The sequence below is a fragment of the Ursus arctos genome, unplaced genomic scaffold (assembly GCF_023065955.2).
Source record: "Ursus arctos isolate Adak ecotype North America unplaced genomic scaffold, UrsArc2.0 scaffold_13, whole genome shotgun sequence".
Classification (NCBI taxonomy): domain Eukaryota; kingdom Metazoa; phylum Chordata; class Mammalia; order Carnivora; family Ursidae; genus Ursus; species Ursus arctos.
In genome coordinates, this window is record NW_026622797.1 from 35112775 (window position 1) to 35134047 (window position 21273).

At 38.7% G+C, this 21273-nt stretch overlaps 1 long non-coding RNA gene across 1 annotated transcript in view; it reads left to right on the forward strand.

Annotated features, from left to right (window-relative positions):
* Nucleotides 1-14895, forward strand: part of LOC130543541 (uncharacterized) — a 26566-nt gene extending 11671 nt beyond the window's left edge. The window contains exons 2-5 of the long non-coding RNA XR_008958960.1: nucleotides 4224-4354; nucleotides 5857-5962; nucleotides 10565-10619; nucleotides 12263-14895. This is a non-coding gene — a long non-coding RNA (uncharacterized LOC130543541). The remainder of the gene's footprint in view (nucleotides 1-4223; nucleotides 4355-5856; nucleotides 5963-10564; nucleotides 10620-12262) is intronic.
* The last annotated feature ends 6378 nt before the right edge of the window (nucleotides 14896-21273 follow it).

Here is a 21273-nt window from a genome sequence, read left to right on the forward strand (position 1 = left end):
GCTCCTCACTTTTCCAAGACGGACTCTGAGGTTGTGTAAAAATGTCCCATATTCTTCAATCCTCCAATATATTCCTCTGTGCTTGTTAGGATGGGTTGATTTTTGTTTCTTGCTCTTAAAGAATCCCAACTGATACAAGCTCTACTCGTGATTGCATTTTTATGTAAGAATGATTTTTCTCCAAATTTCCTATTACTCGGTTACATCTACCTACAAGGAGAATTCCACATTGATTTTACTGACACCATCCTCCCATCTGGTCTACTTTTCTCTTAGATGCAGGATCTATGCACAGGATGGGGCTAAGATCAGATCATAGCTGGAATATGGTTATTGAGGTCAAATGACTGTCATGACTCATTTTCAAATTCTAATACTTTCGTTTTTGCTTTTTATTGCCACAAATCAAAAGTACTCTTTGAATCCCCGATGGGGAGAGAAGAAAGCAGATGACAGCAATGTCTGTGATGTGGAGGTGTTCCTTTCCCCTCTTGTTGCCGCCTGGCAGGAGTGAATAGGCCAGTGCAGGTGTAATCAGGGCCGAAGTTTCTGAGTTCTGGAGTAAAAAGATTGAATTTATCTTTGAGGAAGACATTATCTTGCTTTTTAGATTTCTTAAAAATGTCTCTTTAATCATCCAGGTCTAAGGCAAAAACCTACCTGTGAATTAATAGAAAAATATATATATATATAGGTCTCTGGCCCGGTTCCTGTACAAAGCTCCTAAAATCCTTATAATTTCCTAGGTGACAAGAACACTAGGAACATCTTTTGTTCTGATATTTGATGTTTAACTCCTGTTTCTGACACAGAGTTCCTAAATCCCTTGGAATTTCCTGGGTGATAGCGGTGTGTCTTTTATTCTAATGAGATGACTCTCCATGGCCTCTGGGGTGGCGACTGGTCACCAGAAAGACCAAGACATGATTAGAAGCTTGGAACTTTCAGCCCCATCTGCTATCCTTCAGGAAGGGGTGAGGGAGCTGGAGTTGAGTAAATTATGACTATGCCTACATGATGAAGCCTTCATAAGAATCCCCAAAGTACCAGGTAGGGGGAGCTTCCAGGCCATTGAACACATGGAAGTGGTGGGAAAGTGGTGCTCCTGGAGAGGGCATGGAATCTCCGTGCCCCCTCCCACATAACTTTCCCTATGCGTCTCTTCCATCTGGATGGATGCTCATTTGCATTCTTTATCATACCCTTTTATAATAAACTGGTAAACAGTAAGTAAACTGTGAGCTGCTCTAGCAAATTAATTGAATCTCAGGAGGGTGTAATGGTGTAGGAGTGCTGACAATACTGACTCCATCTTTGGCCCTCCATCTTGTTCATGTTTGCTCAGTGATATCTCTTGAGGCTACGTGTTCCAGGCCCCTGGGAGATTAATACACATACCTCAGAAATGCCCACCAAGGCCAGGATGGGGGAGAGGGGGACCTGCTTTGGCATCCCATGAATCTGTTAGAGAGAACGTAGTCTTTCTCATTCCTGACTCATAGGTGGTGCTGCAAGATCTAACGGAAGAGTAGCTGTCAATTAGGTGCATGCAACCCTCGGAGGTGCCTGCAAACCCTTTGGTCTCACTACACTGCCCTTCTGACTGTCCCCTCACTCTGTGACATCTGTGGACTAAGGGCCGGGTTTTGTAGGGAATGACTATGCGGCTGCCATGCATCATTCTCTGCCCAATGCTCCCTGTCAGTAAGTTATCCTGAATAAAACTCTGTGAACTGTACAGACTGGCCTGCTTCCCTTCTGGTCTCAAAGTGCCTTTTCAGTCTGGGAGATACTTTACTGTCTCTCCTCCACCTTCTGACAAATGGGAATCTCTCGGTCTATAGCTGATTGGCCAGAAGTACAGGCAACGACCTGGGCTTGCTGTTCGCTGAGGTTGGGGGGCCGTCTTGTGAGATAGCCCTAAGCTGAGGGTTCTGATGCTGTCCCCAGGTAAATAGTGTCAGAATTAAGTTAAATTGTAGGTCACCCAGCTGCTGTCACAGTTCCCCCACACCTCTAGCTGGTGTCAGAGTGTTGCTGGTGTGGTAGTCATGTGAGCATAAAGGAGAGACCCAGGAGTAGTGTAGATTTTCTTTACACTACCCATTATTCTTGGAAAAGCCATTTTCATATTTATATATTACTTCCTTTACTCTTCTAGATGTATATTAGGATTATTTCTAAATTCCATGAAAAATCCTGTTGGGATTATATTGGATAATACCTGGTCACTAGATTAATTTAGTATAGCGTTGCCCAGTAAATTACAAGATGCCCAGTTAAATTTGAAGTTCAGATAAATAACAAATTATATAAATATAAATAAATATCTATATCTATATGTGTATATATCTAGTTCGATAGATACAGGTATCCGTGCAATAATTTTTTTTAAAGGATTTTATTTATTTATTTGGCAGAGAGAGAGACAGCCAGCGAGAGAGGGAACACAAGCAGGGGGAGTAGGAGAGGAAGAAGCAGGCTCCTAGCGGAGGAGCCTGATGTGGGGCTCGATCCCAGAGCACTGGGATCACGCCCTGAGCCGAAGGCAAACGCTTAACGACTGCGCCACCCAGGCGCCCCCAAGCAATAATTTTTTTAATGTAAATATGCCCCACACAATATTTGAGAGAGAGAGTTATATTAAAGAGTTATTCATTATTTATTTGAAATTGAAGTTTAACTGAGTATACTCTATTTTGTGTTTGCTAAATCTGGCAACCCTAATTTGGGAAGAAATAACATCATTAAAATACTGAATCATCCTTTTCGCAAACACTGTATACTCTCCATCTATTTAGTGTTTATATAATTAGGGTTGTATATTTTGCTTATTTTGTTAGATTTGTTTCTAAATGACTTAAAATTTTTCAAGCTATTGTAAATCAGATCGAACGTTATTACTGGGGAGTCCTGTTGCTGTTTGTACAGAGATCTCATATTGAACAAGCTTCTTGAACTTTATTAATTTGTCAACAAAGTGTCTTGAATTTTTGTATTCACAATAATATCACTGAGAAAAATGAAATTTCTGTCTTTCTGGTTGACATCCTTTTATTTCTTGTATTTTTTACCGCACAGAGTGGGGCCACTTCCACCAATACAATGCTGAATAGAGGTGTTAATGGCAGGTATCTTTGTCTTGTTCCTAATTTGAAAGGAATATATCTATAATTTTATCAAAATAATTATGGTTTTTAAAGGTCGTTTTGATCAGGTTAGAAGTTTTCTATTTCTAGTTGGCTAAGGGTTAATAATAATAAAATATTTAAATTTACCAAAAATACTTTCTGTACCTATAGAGATCATCATATGGCTTTTCTCCTTTAATTTATTACTGTGGCAAATATAGTAACTGATTTCCAGATATAAAAACATCTTTTGGTTCCGGGGATATTCCCAACTTAGTCATGGCCCACACCAACAGAGACAAACACACAGAAGTGTTGGTGGATTCCATTGTTAGTTAACACGTTAGCTCGAAGATTTATATCCCATGTGACATCAGCCTATAATTTTTCTTATAGTATTTATGTCTGATTCTGGATGGCAGGCTATATCGGCCTCATAGGGGAGTTTCTTCTTTTCCTAGCCTCTAAAATAGTTTGCATAACCTTAGGTTGATCTTTTCCTTGAAACAATCTTTCTCAAACTTCAGTGTGTATCACCATACAGACTCAGTGACCTCATACCCAGAAATTCTAATTTAGTAAGTATGAAGACTAGTTCTAGTCTAGCTTGCTTTTGGGTCTATTTAGTAAGTTGTGGTTCTCTAAGAAATTGTCTACTTTTCTCAAGTTTTCGCTTATGTTCACAGAATTATTCAAGATATTCTCTTATAATGTTTTACATTTTTACTGCATTGTGTACTCTTTTCGGTCCTAATATTATTTGTTTATGACTTCTCTCCAGTGACCTCTCTCTAAGAGCTGGCTTATACTGGCTGCCCAGAGCCAAATCTCTGCATCTCTTCTCAATCTGTGTACGGTGACATCATGTTGGTAGATTAAAATCAGCGATACCAGCAATATTTACACCATGGAAGTCAGAAATCTCACGAATTGGGACATACCCCCACACCAGAGAGCTGGTTTAACACAACACTTTCTCTCCACATCTTCCTCTGCCTCTTTCCCGCTCTTTCTGTCTCTCCCATCAATCTTGTTACATATTTTTCTATTTTATTAGTCTTTTTCAAAAACGTCTTTTTGGTTTCTCAACAGGGAGGAGGGGCAGAGGGAAAGGCAAACCCCCGCTGAGTAGCGAGCCTGGAGGATTGGAGGATTCGGATACCCAGGGCCTTGAGGTCATGACCTGAGCTGAAGGCAGGTGCTTACCCCACTGAGCCACCCAGGTGCCCTTTCTGTTATTTTTCTAAGTTCTTGGTTGAATAGCTCATTAATTCTTAGTTTTTCTTGTTTTGTAATAAATGCATTTTAAGACTATACATTTCCCTCTAGAAACTGTTTTAATTACATTGCACAAGCTTTACCATATTGGGGTTTAGTTATAATTCACGACTTAATGTTTAATAAGAAACACTTGCCATCATGATTTCTTCTTTGACTTGTGACTTACCAGATATTTGTTACAATAATTTTGATTTATTTACCTTTTTAGGCTGTAAGTTACTGGTTTTTCATTTCATCCTGGTAGCAGAGTAATAATGGAATGTGGACTATGTTATTAATTGTTCGGCATTTATTGAAAATACTTTGTGGCAGAACCTGATCAGCCTTTGAAAACATCTCTTTTGAGCTTGAAAAGAATGTGCATTCCCTAACTGTTCTCTAAGTTATTAATTTTGTTGTTCATATCTTTAAAAAGTGTGTTTTAATGCTATCAGTTACTATGATTTAACTACCAGTTTGAGAGAAGTGTGTTAAAATTTTCCATTATGTAGCTACTTTGTCACGCTTCTGGCTTCCTGCTTGCCTTGGAGCCCCGGCACCTGCAGGTCTGACTGACTGACTACTATGTAGGCTGGGATATCAGCTTCACCTTCTGTCTCTGCTAATTGCTTTACTTCTGTGCTTAGGGCTCCTGGAGTTTTCTTGTTTTTCTTTCAAGCTAAGAGTTGTATTACACCATTTAGAAAATATTTCATCCAGAGTTTTCATTACAGTCAGAGGGAAGCCATCTCAGCTCTCTGTTTATGCTCTTCTTCTTTCCCCTTCTGACAGTAATTTCTTTTTACGGAGATGAAAGTTCCAACTTTTAGCTTCATTGATTCTTTTCTTCTATATCTTTCTTATTTTTCATTTGCTATTTTGTACTAATCTCTTGGATTCACCCCTCATTTTCTTGTGATTATTTTGTACTTTATTTTATAAAAGCGCTTAAGACTTGATTTCTCTGTGAAGAATTTTTTTTTTTTTAGGAGAGGTATGTGTCTTGAATATAATTTTCTTGGTTTACATTTGTAGCATTGTTATTTTTTTCTTCTGTATCTTTTAAAAAATTTACTGACTTTTCCTTGTGCAAAATTATGCACTCAAAAATCTTCCTATGTAAAAGTATGCTTGAAAAGACCATGTAACTTTTGGAGAATTTAGTCAACACATAGCTATTATATAAAATCTTATTAATGAGAGTATTCCATTATACCCTATATTTATAGTTTTTCATCTAATTGACTATAATAAACAGAATGACATGGTACATTTATTTACTCCTTTTATGCTTCTGAAACTTTTTTTTTAATTTTGTGCTATATTCTTAATGGTATTTATTCAAATAGTATTTATTCAAATGTTAGTTAAATAAATTGGTTTAAAAAGTGGTGTGATATATAAGAGATGCAATGGTATATAAAGTTACGTGACTTTTTTTTTAAAGATTTTATTTATTTGACAGAGAAAGAGAGCACAAGCCCGGGGAGTGGCAGAGGGAGAGGGAGAAGCAGGAGCCCAGGATCAGGACCTGAACCCAAGGCAGATGCTTAACTGACTGAACCACCCAGGTGCCCCTTAAGTTACATAACTATTAAATAGTCATTGTGGCTTTTATACTTTACTACTATGTATCACTCATTTCCTATAATTTTTTGCTTGAATTATAATTTGTTATTTCAGGATTCCATGAGCAAATAAATAATCGCAACATTTATATTCTGCATTGCCCGTTTATATATAGTGGTTAAGATGATCAATTCTGGAAACAGAAAGATCATATATACATCTTTTATCTGTGATACAGTCACTGTAACTCTTCAATTGAATATTTCCTCAGTTGTAAAATTAAAATGGGTGTGGAGTTGGCTTTACAGGATTGTATTAAAATTAAGTATTATATCATTATATGATTATTATATGTAAGGTGCATAAGTACTATATTATACATAACCCCATAATATCTGTCATCTATGTACCTAACATATGTAATATAGCACTTGGAAAATAGTGAACATTCAATAAATATTAGATCAAAAAAATGAAGAGAATTATCCCTAAAGTAGCATTCAAATACTGACAAATAAACTTAAAAAAAAAACAACCCAAAACAGGAAGATAAACATATCCCAGTTTAATACCATTGAGTCTGTGACTCACATTGTTATTGGAAATATGTTAGGGCTTTTAAAATTTAGGCAGAGTATAATGCTATTAATAAATAACATTTGTTTTGTGGTTTAGTTTATAAAATAGTCCAAATTTTGAAAGTTTTGATTTAATTATGTAAGCATTAAAAATATATGTTTCCATTTTGAGCAAGATAATATTATGGTGAAGATAGCTGTAAAGAACAATCTATTCTGCGTTGATGGGCAAGAGATCTGACGTAGGGTCGAGAGTGGAGCCAGAAAGATCAGATAGGAGTTTATTTTAATCTAGAGATATATGATGGCTAGAGATCTGAGAGACAGAATTGAAAAAAAAATAGGAAACTTGCCAAAGAATAACATACATCTTGGTGAAAATCAACAGTTTCCAGGGTTTCAAAGTAAATCTTTAAAAACGAAGTCCTGGGGCGCCTGGGTGGCTCAGTCGTTAAGCGTCTGCCTTCGGCTCAGGGCGAGATCCCAGGGTTCTGGGATTGAGCCCCGCGTCATGGGCTCCCTGCTCCGCTGGAAGCCTGCTTCTTCCTCTCCCACTCCCTCTGCTTATGTTCCCTCTCTCGCTGGCTGTCTCTCTGTCTGTCAAGTAAATAAATAAAATCTTTTAAAAAAATAAAAATTAAAAAAAATAAAAACAAAGTTCTTCTCACATCTATAAATTCTCAGAATTTTTAAAGGGGAAATTAGTTTCTACTTCTAGTTGAAAAATAAATATTTTTCCATTTTTGAGCACATTATTATTTGTTAAAAATACACTTTAAAATTTTAGATGAGAACTTTCTCTTCCAGTCAAGATGAACTAATTGGGGTCAGGTTTTATGCACATTCATTGTTTTAAACAACTTTAAAAAGAGACACATTAGAAATGAAAGTTTTCGGATACTGGATAGCAAACAGCACAGAACTGTGACCTCTGAGAGAAGAGAAGTAAATGGTAAGAGCCCTGTGATTTACTAGTAGCTTAGAGTTTTCATGCCTCAGTAAAGTTATAGGAACCCAAAAGAACCCAGGAGTCTTGCTAAGTTGGAGAGTAAAAAAATCAAAGTTTAGGGAGGCTGAGTTGGCTAAAACTTGCTGGAGAGATTACTAGAGATGAAAGAATTGCACAGAAAGAGTTCCAGAGATTTTCAGAGGGATCTCTTGAGTCTTTAGCTGAAAAGTTATCTATATATAATAAATAAGAGGTTTTGAAAACTACCTGAGGATTACATAAAGCACCTCCATGAAGGAATAGAAGAATAATTCCTAGAAATCACACAGGTTTGGAAACTGTTCATGTTCCCACCTGAAAATGTGTGAAGATCATATAATACAAAGCTCATCTAAGAGAATTCTCAAAAGAATGTTACTATCATGGGACTACATTAGCCCTAGACTGAGGACTGCTCTGACACTGTTCTGATGAACTCCTATTCACCCTGTTGGTGAGGGAGGGGTCCCTCACCCTAAATAGTATAAGATTGTCAGACACATGGCACCCAACAATGGACAGAAGAGACTGGAAGCAGTTTATGGGCCACATATACTCACAGCTTAAGAGTGGACACCAAATTCTATGTAGGGCTACATGGGGTTGCCTTGGGAGCAAAGTAACCCCAGTGAGGCTGTGGGAGGCAGGCTCTGTAGTTACAAGAGGTGTCCCTTGGTTCTTATGGGATGTTGTGATTGGCTTGTTTGAATAATTGTGTGGACTGGCAATAAGATGAGACTGTTAAGTTGAGGACCAAGTACAGTGTCGCTGGTTCAGCTGATATGGAGATAACCAGATAGACAGCCTTTCCCAATGCATAAAGGGCGTATCTGTTGAGAGCAGGGGAACACATAAATAGGCCTGTGGGGACCTATGAGGCTCAAAGGTAACAAGGCAGCATTTGAAATTTTAGTTTTTACACTACAGCCACACTATAATAAAGTTTAAAAGAAAACTCAGAATGATCTAACTGATTGTAATGTAACTCTTCTGTTATGTAACTTACCTATAGTTTACATGTTACAACACACCAGAACAAAACTTAACACAATTTAAAGGAATAAAACAAAAGAGAGCAACTGATACTATAAAATCCACAATCAGAATCAAAATTAAAAATTTTCTTCAAATGAGTAAAAAATTGTGACCCATAACTGTTAGAAAAATCAATCAATAGAAATTGATCCAGAAATAACAGAGATGTTGAAATTAACAACGACATATAAATAGGTCTTATAAATAGGACCAACATGTTCAAGAAGGTAGAGCAAAACATGAAATGATGAGGAGAAAATCTTCTTTTATATAGAAGCTATAAAAATGGCTGGCGTAGTGGTGCCTGGGTGGCTCAGTCATTAAGCGTCTGCCTTGGGCTCAGGATGAGTGATCCCAGAGTCCTAGGATCGAGCCCCACATCAGGCTCCCTGCTCCCCTGGGAGCCTGTTTCTTCCTCTCCCACTCCCCTGCTTGTGTTCCTTCTCTCGCTGGCTGTCTCTCTCTCTGTCAAATAAATAAATAAATAAATAAATAAATAAATAAATAAATAAATAAAATATTTTAAAAAAATGGCTGGCGTGGCACTTCTAGAGAGGAAAAATACAGTATCAGATATGAATAATGCACTGTATGGAATTAAGAACAGTCTAAATCAGTAGAAGAAAAGATCAGTGAACTTGAAGACATGGCAGTAGAGACTATCCATAATGAAGTATGGGGGGAAATAGAATGAAAAAACAAAGAATCAATGTCCGGCAGGACAGTATCTAGCATTCTAATATATGTGTAAATGAAGTCCCAGAGGAAAGGGATGGGGTGGGCGAGGGTGTCAGAAAAACATTTGAAGACATAATGGGTAAACATTTTTCAAATTTGATGAAAACTATAAGCCGACTGATCTAAGAAGGTCAATAAAAATTACTCAGAAAACCATGTCAAGTCACATCATAATCAAATTATAGAAAATCAGAAAAAACGAGAAAATCTTAACAGGAGCCAGAGAAGTCATATTACAATGGAACATATTGAAGAATAACAGCAGAAACAATGGAAACCAGAAAACAGTGGACAGTGGACAGAGTACCATCTTCAAAGCACTGAAAGACAATATGGTCAAACTAGAATTCTTTAGCTAGTGAAAATATGTTTAAAATACAAAAGCAAAATAGGGGCACCTGGGTGGCTCAGCAGGTTATGTGTCTGCCTTCAGCTCAGGTCGTGACCTTGGGGTCCTGGGATGGAACCTCAGCATCTAGCTCCCTGCTCAGTGGGGAGTCTGCTTCCTCTCTTCCTTTGCCCCTCCGCCACCAGTTGTGTCCCTCCCAAATAAATAAAATCTTAAAAAAAAAAAAAAAAAGCAAAACACAACTTTATTTCAGACTAATAAAAGTTGAAAGAATTCATGCCACCAGATAAGTACAACAGGAAATGTTAAACAAAACAAAACAAAACAAACCTCTTTGGGCAGATGGAAAATGATATCAGAAGTAAATTTGGATTTAAGTTAAAGGATGAAAAGCACCTGAAATAATAAATAAATGGAAGATGAATATTTTATTCTTAACTCATTTCTTAATCTTCTTAGTATATACTGACTGTTTAAAGCAAAAATAATAGCAATGTGCTATGCAGTTTAAAGCATTCATAGAATAAAATGTATGACAAAATACCACAAAGGATGAGGGGGAAAGGGAAGTAGACAGTTTTATGGTTCTTAGACTATACATGAATTTAAAAAAGTTATTTGAAGGTGGACTATAATGTTGTTGTATACTGTAAAGCCTAAAGTAATCACTGAACAATTAAATAAAAAGGGGGAGGTAATAAGTTAGTAATAGGAATAAAATAGAATAAAAAATAATACACAATCCAAAAGAAGGCAGGAAAAATGGATTGAATTGCAGATGGGAAACTAAGAAGACAAATAACAAGATAATAGATTTAAACCCATAAGTATTGATAATTGTGTTTAATGTAAATGCCCTAATACCCCAATTAAAATGCAGAGATAGTTAGACTGGATTTTTTTTTTTTTTTTAAAGAAAGACCCAACTGTATGCTGTCTACAAGACACGGAATTTAAATAGAAAAGAGCAGGTAAGTTAAAAGCATGGGAAAAGATAGACCATGCATGGAAAAATAAATACCATGCAAAGGCTAATCAAAAGAATGGTGGAGGACTTTCACTTCTGGCCACAGTGAAGAAACAGGGATGGGGGATTACCTCACACAAGGAACAAACAAACAAAAAATGTATAAATAATATGAAACAATAATTTTAAAACACTGCACATACAGTTACAAGGAGAGTGATTTCTGACAGATGGGAAACAAATGAGGTCAGTACTATGATATCCTTACCACAGTGCTCTGAGAGAGTTTCCAGGTCAAGAAGGAAGGAGGAAATTGTCAAATTCCTTGAAAGACATCAATTACCAAAGTTCACTCCTGAACAAATAAACAATCTAACTACTCCTCCATCTGTTACAGAGACGGAAAGTATAGTTATCTAACGTCCCACGAAGACCGCTCCAGACTCAGATTGCTTACCTAGTGAACTCTAACAAATAGCTAAGGGAAAACAATATCGATTCCATGCACACTGTTCCGAAAATTAATGAGTAAGGAGTGCTTTCCAACTTGTTCTATGAAGCTACTATTAAACTGATTCCAAAACCAAACAAAGGCATTCCAAGAAACATAACAAAACAAATAAGAAAAATTACTGATCAATATTCCTCATGAGTATCTTTATATAAGTTCCAAACAAAATTTTAGCAAGTTGAGCCCCAAAATATATTAAATGGATAATTCATCATAACCAAATGGGCTTTGTCCTGGGAATATAAGGCTGCTTTAACAGAAAATATATCAATGTCTTCCCCATATTACAAGCTAAAAATGAAAAGTCATATTGAAAACTTATCTCAACCAACACAGAAAAAAAAAACACTTGACAAAATTCTACATCTACTCCTCATAAAATACTCAGCAAAGAAAGAAAACAAGAATACTCCCTGAACTTGAAAAAGGAAATCTATAAAACCCCACGGCTAACATAATACTTAATGGTAAAAGAACAAATGTTTGCCGTCTATGTCAGGAACAAGACATAGATGTCTGATCTTCCTAAATGCGTCATTGGAGGAGGAACGGCTTCATTGTGATGTTGTTGCATATCTGGGGTGAAATTTCCTGTGTATAACTGTGTGTATACATGCGAGAGCCTGTGTGGTTATTGCTCAGTGACAGGATGAATAGGAGGGTCATATACTGCATGGTTCCTTCCCAGCAGCCAAAAGAATGCAACTTTTCCATGCTCCTTTTTATTTAACATCTTTTGGCTGATTTAACAATTTGTAACAAGTGACTATAGTTTGGATCCCAAATTCCACCCAGCATTAATTCAAACTCCACCTAGTAGTCATTCAAAACCGTTTTGTTTTACTTTAAGAGAAAATGACATTTTTTGGGGGGGGTTAAAGAACACTGAAAAGAACATTGGTCTGGAATCAAAGATCCTGGTTGTGATCCTGGTTCTGCTATTTAAGCAAGGACCGTATCCCATCTTGGCCTCAGTTTCTCATCCAATAAGTAAAGAGCTAGACTGTAAGACTTCCTAATTCTCTTCTAGCTTGGAATTTTAATAAATGTTTAGAATAATATCTATCAAACTTTAGTGTGCCTTAAAGTCCCACAGGAAGTTTGATAAAACGCAGATTTCTGATTCCTGCATCCAGAGGTTCGGATCCAGCAGATGCGGGTGCAGCCAGATACTTCGCATTTCTGACAAGTTCCAAGGTCTGGCTCTGCTGCGGTCCGTCGGGCTGCCCTTGGAGTAGCCCCCGTCAACAATCTCGAGAGGACACTAGTTGCAGCTCTGTCTTAAGACACAAGGTGATGTATTCTTGGAATAAAATTAGTCCTAAATACTCCGGTAAGGCTGTATGTTTTACATAGCCCGTCTCACAAAATATGTAGGTTGCTATAAAAAGCTCGTATTTATTGTGTTATGTTATGGTGTGTTTTTGGTTGGTCGTTGAAGTACATGATTGGTTCATGGTGTGCATTACCAGACTTAATCCCTCTTACTGAATGTCTTTGACATACACAGGCTTTTGATTTGCATTTTGGTTTGTATTTTGAACATAGGTTTAGGGTCTTCTGACTTCAGGAGCTCGTAATCAAGTGGGAGAGACAGGCATAAACACAGTTCTTAAAGCATCACATAAAAATGTTAAAATTATTTTAAAAAAATACAGCATCCGCCCTTTAAAAACAAAGGTGTATGAGGGAGAGATTAATTCTCACTGGAGGTTACCGAGAAGAGGAAACAAATAATATGTGATGACCTGGAAACTAGACTCTGGTAATAAATAGAAAATGCCAGACTAAGGTGGTATGAGGATCTATTTTAAATACTCTTCTATATTCAAAACTAGCCTATTGGAAACTTTCTTTTGAGGTACTATGTACATTTTTCAAGTGTATTACTTTTAAGTACACTTAGAATAATCAAGAAATAATTGTTCTCCAAAGAAAATGCCAAGAACAGACATTATGGCCATAAAAAATGTCACTTTTAATCTACTACTTTCCATTAACAATATCTACTAAATTTTTATGCTCGTGAAGAATGGGTGAGCAAACATATCAGAAATCAGACACTGGTCAAATCAAATTCAAAGTAGAATGAATTCTGAAAATAAATTTTGGTAAAACCCATAATGTAACATGTAGTTTCTGATTGAATGACAATACATAAATATGAGTTATACTGATAAACTATTTATGGTATTAGAGTTGACATAATATTCATAGTGATTGCTACTTTATTGAGTGACTATTCTGTGCTATCTGTACAATATGCATTTTCTTGAACAATCCCAACAATTCTACAAAATAAGTAGTGCTAAGTTCACATTAACTATGGCTTAAACAAGTCATCTATCTTGCAGATGGTATGGTAGATTTCTACTTGACTCCAGAGCTTGTGTGAACCACCACCGATTTTACCTTGAACTATTCTATTTTGACCTGGGGGCAAAAAGAAAATCCTGCTAATATAATTACATAATTATCAGTGCTTTTACTATTCATGTCTCCACTCCTACCTTTGTGTGTGTGTGTCTTGATCAGCAAATAGAACAGGAGAGTCATCCTGACTGGGGCTGTGTACTATTAATCAATCATACATACCCCAGTATATTTACAGATGGAAGATACTTCAGAAACATAAAGGACAATGAAAATTATCAGAACTTAGGATCTTAAAAACAAGGCTGTAGAGTCCGAGCAAGTAAGTCACTTAGGCAGTTAAGACAATGTGTACAGTGTAACATGTAAGAACATGCAGACAACCTTTGGGGCCAAGTACCTGTAGCATGTTTGGTTAGTTCCGAACAAAGTACGTGGCTCTGACCACACAGTCTGTCCTCTTATTGCCTTCTTTTTCCGTAATTATCCAACCCTCAGATTCACTAGTTACCTCAGAGACATTTTCTGCTCTTAAAGTTAGCTGCCCATGGCACTTCCTTCTGGAAAGTGTCCAAGGTTTGAATCCTTGCTGGCTTCTCAGACATTTGTGCATTATTGGCCTGTTTCTGTTTGAATGGTATGGCAGAGCAAGGATAGCCACAAATTCTTTGATACTCCTTTTATCAGGAGACAGGGTCTATTTGTCCTCTTCTTAAATCTGGACTGGCAAGAGGCTACTTTGACTAATAGAGAGAGACTATGTGAAAGAGATTTTGGCAGTTATAGACCTTGTTTTTATGAGGGTAGCAGCTCCTGCTTTGAGCTCCTAAAGCCCCAAGACACAAAATAAGAAGTCAGACTACTCTGTTGGAGAGACCACATGAAAAGGCCTGAAAATACTTGGAGGGAGAGAGAGAGAGATCTAGTTGAGCCCATCCTTCTAGTTGAGTGTGGCAAGGTATCCCGTATAAGAGTGAAGCTTACCTTAGGTCTTTTGGCAGCCCAGCCACCAGCTGAAAATCGGTGAGTCAGCTCTGCAAACAAAACCTTTGCCCAGGTAAGTCTGCTCAAATTCCTGACTCACAAAATAATGACATATAATAAATGGTTATTGTTTTAAGCCATTAAGTTTGGGAGTCATTTTTACGCAGCCATAGATAATGGGAACAAGTGGATATTCTGAATCTTGGACTTAACTTTCCTTATGGGACAGTTCACATCAGTTTCCCTCTTCTATCTCTGAAGATAGCTCCCTTCGAATCACACCAATGAAGCCATTCCGGCAATAAAGACCTGTCTGCCTGAATTTTGGTTCCCAGAATCCTTTAGTTGGCACGTCCCATTCTTCTTGAGTCTTGCTTATTTATATGTAAACCCTCTCCTGCCTCGATTTGTCTATCAGTCTGTCTTTATAAAGTGTGCATGCCTTATTTTTGTGTATGGGTAGCTCTCTCTGATTGTGTTACAGTATGAGTCTTTTTATATCAATTTCGCATTGCCTCCGTGGGATGTGTGTGTTTCTCTGTTGATAGCTTTCTGCCCAAGCCTTAATCTTTATGTATGGGTCAGTTTTTACATGTTTAATTAACTTTCCATTTTTCCTTCTCAGTCTCTTTCTCTACTTATTTCTCTCACTCTCTCCCAGGACAGGTAGCAGAGTGAAGTGGATTACAGTACAGACACTGGAGTCAGATTGCTGGGACCTAGACCTCAGCTCTGCCACACACTGTGTGATGTCCTTGGGACAAGTTCATCATCTCAGTGTCGTAGCCTTCCCATCTGAAATATGAAGATTATAATAGTCCCCGACTCATAGAACTGTAGGCAGAAGCATACCTACGCGGCACACATGTATATTTATGTGTGGATGTGTGTACGGTTGACCCTTGAATAACGCAGGAGTTAGGGACACCCCCATGGAGTTGATAATCCACATGTAAGTTTTGACTCCCCCAAAAGCTAACTCCTAATAGCCTACTGTTGACTGGAAGCCTTGCTAATAACGTGAACAGTTGACTAACACATATTCTGTATGTTATATGTATTACATACTATACACTATATAATAAAGTAAGCTAAAGAAAAGAAAATGTTAAGAATATCATAAGGAAAATACATTTATGGTACTCTATTGTAAAAAAATTGCTTATAAGTGGACCCACATAGTTTAAACTCATCTGAAATATGAAAATAATAATAGTCCCCAACTCATAGAGTGGTGGGTGGATAAATACACACCTGCAGACACATGTATATCTATGTGTACATGTGTGTATTCAGATGATACTTAGCCCCAAATCAGCAGTCTCTAAGCTTTAGACATGATTGCAGATTTGGTTTTCACTGTCTCGTCTCCATTCCCTGTCCCCTGCTCTTTTCCTCCTATTCTTCACCTTTCTCTAGAAAGTAACTGAAATGGAAATTTTATAATTTTTTGGGATAAATCAGTAGAATCCAACATTCCCATTAATAATTTAAAAAATGACTAGATTCTGATTCATTTCTCTCTCTCTCAAAAAATTCCACCACTGGTCAACTATACTTCAATAATAAATAAAAATTCCACAACTTGTATGACCATTCATTTACGATTTTTTTTTCTTTCTCTCTCCTTCAGTACAAAGAGTGAATATATAAAAATATTCTTCATCCAGGTTTAGTCTGGGGAGGATTTCAACATTGTGTTTTTGTGGTGACATCTTACAGATGATATTCCTCTGAGGGGCAGTTCTGTGGGTGGACTTGGAACCCTGTGCCATTTCTGGTAGACCATGTCCAATTTTTTTCAATTTTCTCTTCTATTCAAGACAGCATATTGTCTTAGGCCGGGTTTCTCAGAAGCATACCAACCCCAGACACATGAATTGTAAAGAAAGTGCTCATGGGAAACACTAGAGAAAGGGAATAGGGCTAGCAGGACAGGGAAGCAAAAGAAGCCAGGGAGGGGCCTCAGCCTGCCTTCCAGAGACTGTCAAGTCCTCTGAAAGGTAAAATTCACCTCAGCATTTGTCCTGATTGGAGGTAAAAGAGCAGTCATTTGTGTTTTTGTGTCAGTGAGTAAATGGCCAAGGACTGGGGAAATGGGAGGTGGAGAGGCTCTCAGGCACCTTCAGCTCCTCAGCTCGAAGTCTGTAGGCAAAACAGCTTCCGCTGTGGCGGAATGGCCGGCAGTCCCTGTACTGATGGATGAAAGATGACTCCCAACTCCCGACTTTGCTGTGAAAGAGAGGAGAAGGCAAGGGGTTCAATGCTCAGAGGCGAGGACCCTTCGCTCTTCTTTGCTCCCGCTTTTATTGGTCCTTCAAGATAATCACAAATCCTTATCACTGTTTCTCAAGGATGTGATGTGTGACAAGGGGTCTTACTGGAACTGGGAGGATCTGTTTAGGGAAAGATACGATAAGCTAATCTGTGCATTCTAGGAGTTCTGCTAAACATAGCCTAGGGGCAATGCCGACATCTTAGATCACAGGGTGACTGTTGGGGCTCCGAAAGCTTGGGGAAGGCAACTCTCTGCGGCATTCCAACGGCAGAGCGGTCACTCAGGCCTCGGCATTCCAAAGGCCTAGGCCCTTCTCTGAAACCTTTCATCGCCCTCAGCGGCTTCCGTGTTACATTTTAGCAAGCCAGGCACTATGGCTGATTTCATGCTCTAGGTTTCCCCAACACCGCTACCTTCAGGCAGGTTTACGAAAGCGACTCAGGCACTGGCTAGAAACCGGCAGAGAGCCACTCAGGGAGGGCCAAGGGCATCCAAGGAGATCTACACGGAACACTACGAGTGTCTCCAGCCCTACACATACCAAAATGCAAAAACGAGAGTGCCAGTATTTTAGGAATGAAATTTGAATCAGTTTGGATTTACTCCTACATTTTAGTTTCTGTAGGTATTGGTGCTTTAACACGTGGCAGGCGGCCTCCTCCACATCTGGCTGCCATACCCTTTGAGTCATGACAACACAGCTTATATCTAACTAGATTAGACACCAACTCCATTTTTTTTAAAGAATAGTTACTACAATCTATCTGTGCCTTAATTTAAACTTATTTTCCTTATATTGTAATTGTACGTACAAGCTGGCACAAGAAATGATATAAGAAAGAGAAGAGGAGTCATTCCAAGGTTAACACATATCACAGGTTCATTAACGTTTTCAGGTCAAGAAGACTTCTTCTTTTTTTTTTTTTTAAAGATTTTATTTATTTATTTGACAGAGATAGAGACAGCCAGCGAGAGAGGGAACACAAGCAGGGGGAGTGGGAGAGGGAGAAGCAGGCTCATAGCAGAGGAGCCTGACGTGGGGCTCGATCCCAGGACGCCAGGATCATGCCCTGAGCTGAAGGCAGGCGCTTAACCGCTGTGCCACCCAGGCGCCCCCAGGTCAAGAAGACTTCTAAATGGGATGGCAAGAGCTGACTTCTGACTGTGTTGAGCGCTCTGACACGACCCAGGCTACCAGGAGTTAAGAGAGGGGCCCACTCTTACTGATGCCCTGACTTCAGAGGTGCCTCATGGGCCATTAAACCCACTCCCAGGCTTTTCAGAGCCTCCCTGACTCACTGCTAAGGCACAGAAAAGGCTGAGCAGGGGGGTAGGGAAGTTTTGGCAGCCCGAGTCTCCGTCTTCTGATCCTCTTTTTGGCCCCCGTGGGACACCTGTGAATCTCTTTCTTGCCTTTCTGGTTATGCTCCTGCCAAAGGAGGAGGAAACTGAATTTTAACTACGTTTAACCTCTGTGATGTTGTGGGTGACATTGTCAAATAGATATTTTCTCAGCCCTTGTAGTCAGTGTTGACCTAGGCCATGCCATGCATGAAATTCAGGTTTTAATCAATAGGAAAGTTGTTATCAACCCAGCTAGAGATAACTCCTCTTGCCCATGTTTGTGGAATATGATACCAATGCACTCTGAGATCTTTTTCTTTCCTTTTTCTTTTTTTTCTTTTCCTTTTTCCCCTCTTTCCCTCCCTCCATCCCTCCTTCTCTCCCTTCCTATCCATCCACCATCTCTCCGAGAAAGAGATAGGGAGAGAGAGAGAGAGGAGAGGAGAGAGAGATCATGTCAAGGTTAAGAAGTAAAGCAGGCTGAAAGTATTTTATAGAACAAATTAGAGGAGTCAATTCTCTGTAGAAATCAACTGATCGTGAAATTTGAGCATGTAGATATAAAAGAAAAAGACTACTCTGAAAATAGTAATGAGGGCTTTTAAATAAGACATAAATCCCAACGTAGGTGGCCTGCTAAAAACTATCACAGTCATAGAAGAGAATATAAGAGGATTCCAGATTGAAGCCGTACAGATACTATATCTCCTCATTTACACTGACTAAGGGGATCTCATAAACTCCTAAGTAAGAAAGGAATTAAAAACCAAGTTTAGAACTCCACTATACTAGGATATCAGAACCCCACATACATATGTATTTGTTGTAATAAAGTATATGAGTGTGTGAATGTGTGTATATATGTTTGTGTGAACTGCAAAAGATTTTTATGGAAAGAAGTATGGCTAGCCAGGACACAGCATCACAAGCACCTTAATTTTATTCTTAACAGCTGCCCATACCCACAAATAAAACAAAAACAAAAACCATGCACCGAAAACAAAACCAAAGAACACGTTATTGCTGTGGGTGTTGGCTCCACACTCCTTTGGAGAGCTCCAGTGGGTGGGTACACTTGACCATACACTGATTCTTTCGATCTGGCTAATTGGGCCTAAGTAGCCTAGGATCACCCCCTGTGGGAGACTTACTTGCTTTCTTTGCTTGTGCTTCAAAGTTTAAATCTGAATTTGGAATGTCAGCACTCTCGGAGTCAAGGAAAGCACACGGTCTAGCAACAAACGGTGGAGGAAAGCAGAGAAAACCAAGAAAGTGTTTGGCCTACGGCAAACTGGTTGGATTCCCTTCCTCTGTGTTTTTGGGGTTGGCTGGGAGAGGAACTCAGGGGAGCTCCGTTGGCTCTTCTTACGCAGCTGGGTGGGAGAACTAGCCAGGGTTATGCAACATCCATCAGATAAAAGCCCAGCTCAGTTATATGAGGCCAGAAATATAATGTGTCTGCAAACTGTTTTCTTTCCATAAAACCAAACAAATTGAATCTCTTCTCTTAATCAAAAACATCCTTTGTTCCTACACAGAAATGAAAAATTCCTTAGATGGATCTTACTCTCAAATTATTCCTGAAGAAATATTAAAATTCTAAAATATACACAGAAACCTCTATTCTCTTTTTGCTTCTTATTCTGCTATTGGAACCGATGTTCAGGACTTCAGAGCTTTAGTATGTCAGCTCCGAGTCGAGCAGACCACTGTTGAGTTGATTTGCTCGGTAGCTTTCCTCCTCCTGCATCCACAGCGTCTACGCATTCCTGTTTTCATCCACCTGGCTCACTTGGGGACTGATGGTGATAGGTCCATGGATGGAAATATTCCCCAAACTGGGCAAATCAGAGTCCCTTTCCAGGAATTGAATCTCTATCTCTTTTCTGGTCAGGAACTGTTAGGCATGATTGAATAGCTGGGACGGGTTCCACAGACTCACCATAATGAGAAATCCAAGAAAATAAAGCTGACTTCCCCACCCCCCTGAAGTAGAGGTGCAAAGTAGGGAGAATGTCCTGAGAATATTACTATAAATAGAAGATCCTTTCAGTGTCTGGTTTATCCCTGAGGCTAGTTCAACACCTGTTCTTCCAAAATCTTGCTTGTTTGGTATTTTTCTAAGTTCTGAGCATTAAACGAATATCTTTCCAATCACACTTCCCTTTCTGCTTAACCTAGGTCAGTGTGGGTTTCTGTCGCATATATGTGATAGAGTCCTGACCATTACATCAAAACTTTCATTTGTTCTTTTTTTTTTTTTTTTCTATACCAGTTCTAATTGGGGTTCCAACTTCAAATTCTATACTGGGAACTCTAGTCGATGAGGCAGGCACACATAAAGGACCCCTTTTGTCTAGCCTGGGTTAGCCTGAGCGGCCTAGAGCAAAACTGGCCCAAAGTTGAGAACTTTGCCTGTTCCACTCAAGTTCATTTCCTGGCTTATATCACAGGACAGACACTGCTGGTTGCCTACTCCAGTTTCCATTTTCCTTTTCTTCCTTATAATGGAAACTCTGAATTTTAGCTGGAAATAAGCTGCCTGCAAAAAACAGTCTTCATTTTCTAATTTTTCTTGCAGCTCGGTATGGCATGCAATCGAGGTGAATGAGAAGTCAGCAGAAGATTTTGTTTGTTTGTTTTTGTTTTTACAGATTTTGAAAACTTTTCTTAAGGGGCAGCTGGCATATGGTCTTTGCCTCCTTTCTTTTCCAGGTCTCCTTCCTTTCAGCTTGTTGTTATATAGTCCAGCTGGAACTTGACTAGTTCCCTTGGACCATGAGGTAGAAGGCATGAGCTGAGGTTGATGGAACCTAGGTTTATGGCATTATGGAGCCCCTACCAGCCCTGGAACACATATCTTCAGGCTTTTTTTTTTTTTTTTTTACATGACATAGAAATAAACTATCTTGTTTTAAGTCACTATTTTTTTTTTTAAATATGCAGCCAAACTAAATTCAAAGTGATGAGCCATTCCATTTGGAGAAAATTCCAATGAGATCACATCTACTGTCAAGAAGGTCCCCTAAAGAGAAGGGACCTCAGGGATTAGACTGTCACAGATACATCTTAATTGCACCCGCTAGGACCATGGCCGAACACGGTGCTCTAAGCCTTGAACAAAATTAGGATAGAGTTCTTCTTCACTGCAAGTAGAATTTAAGGTAG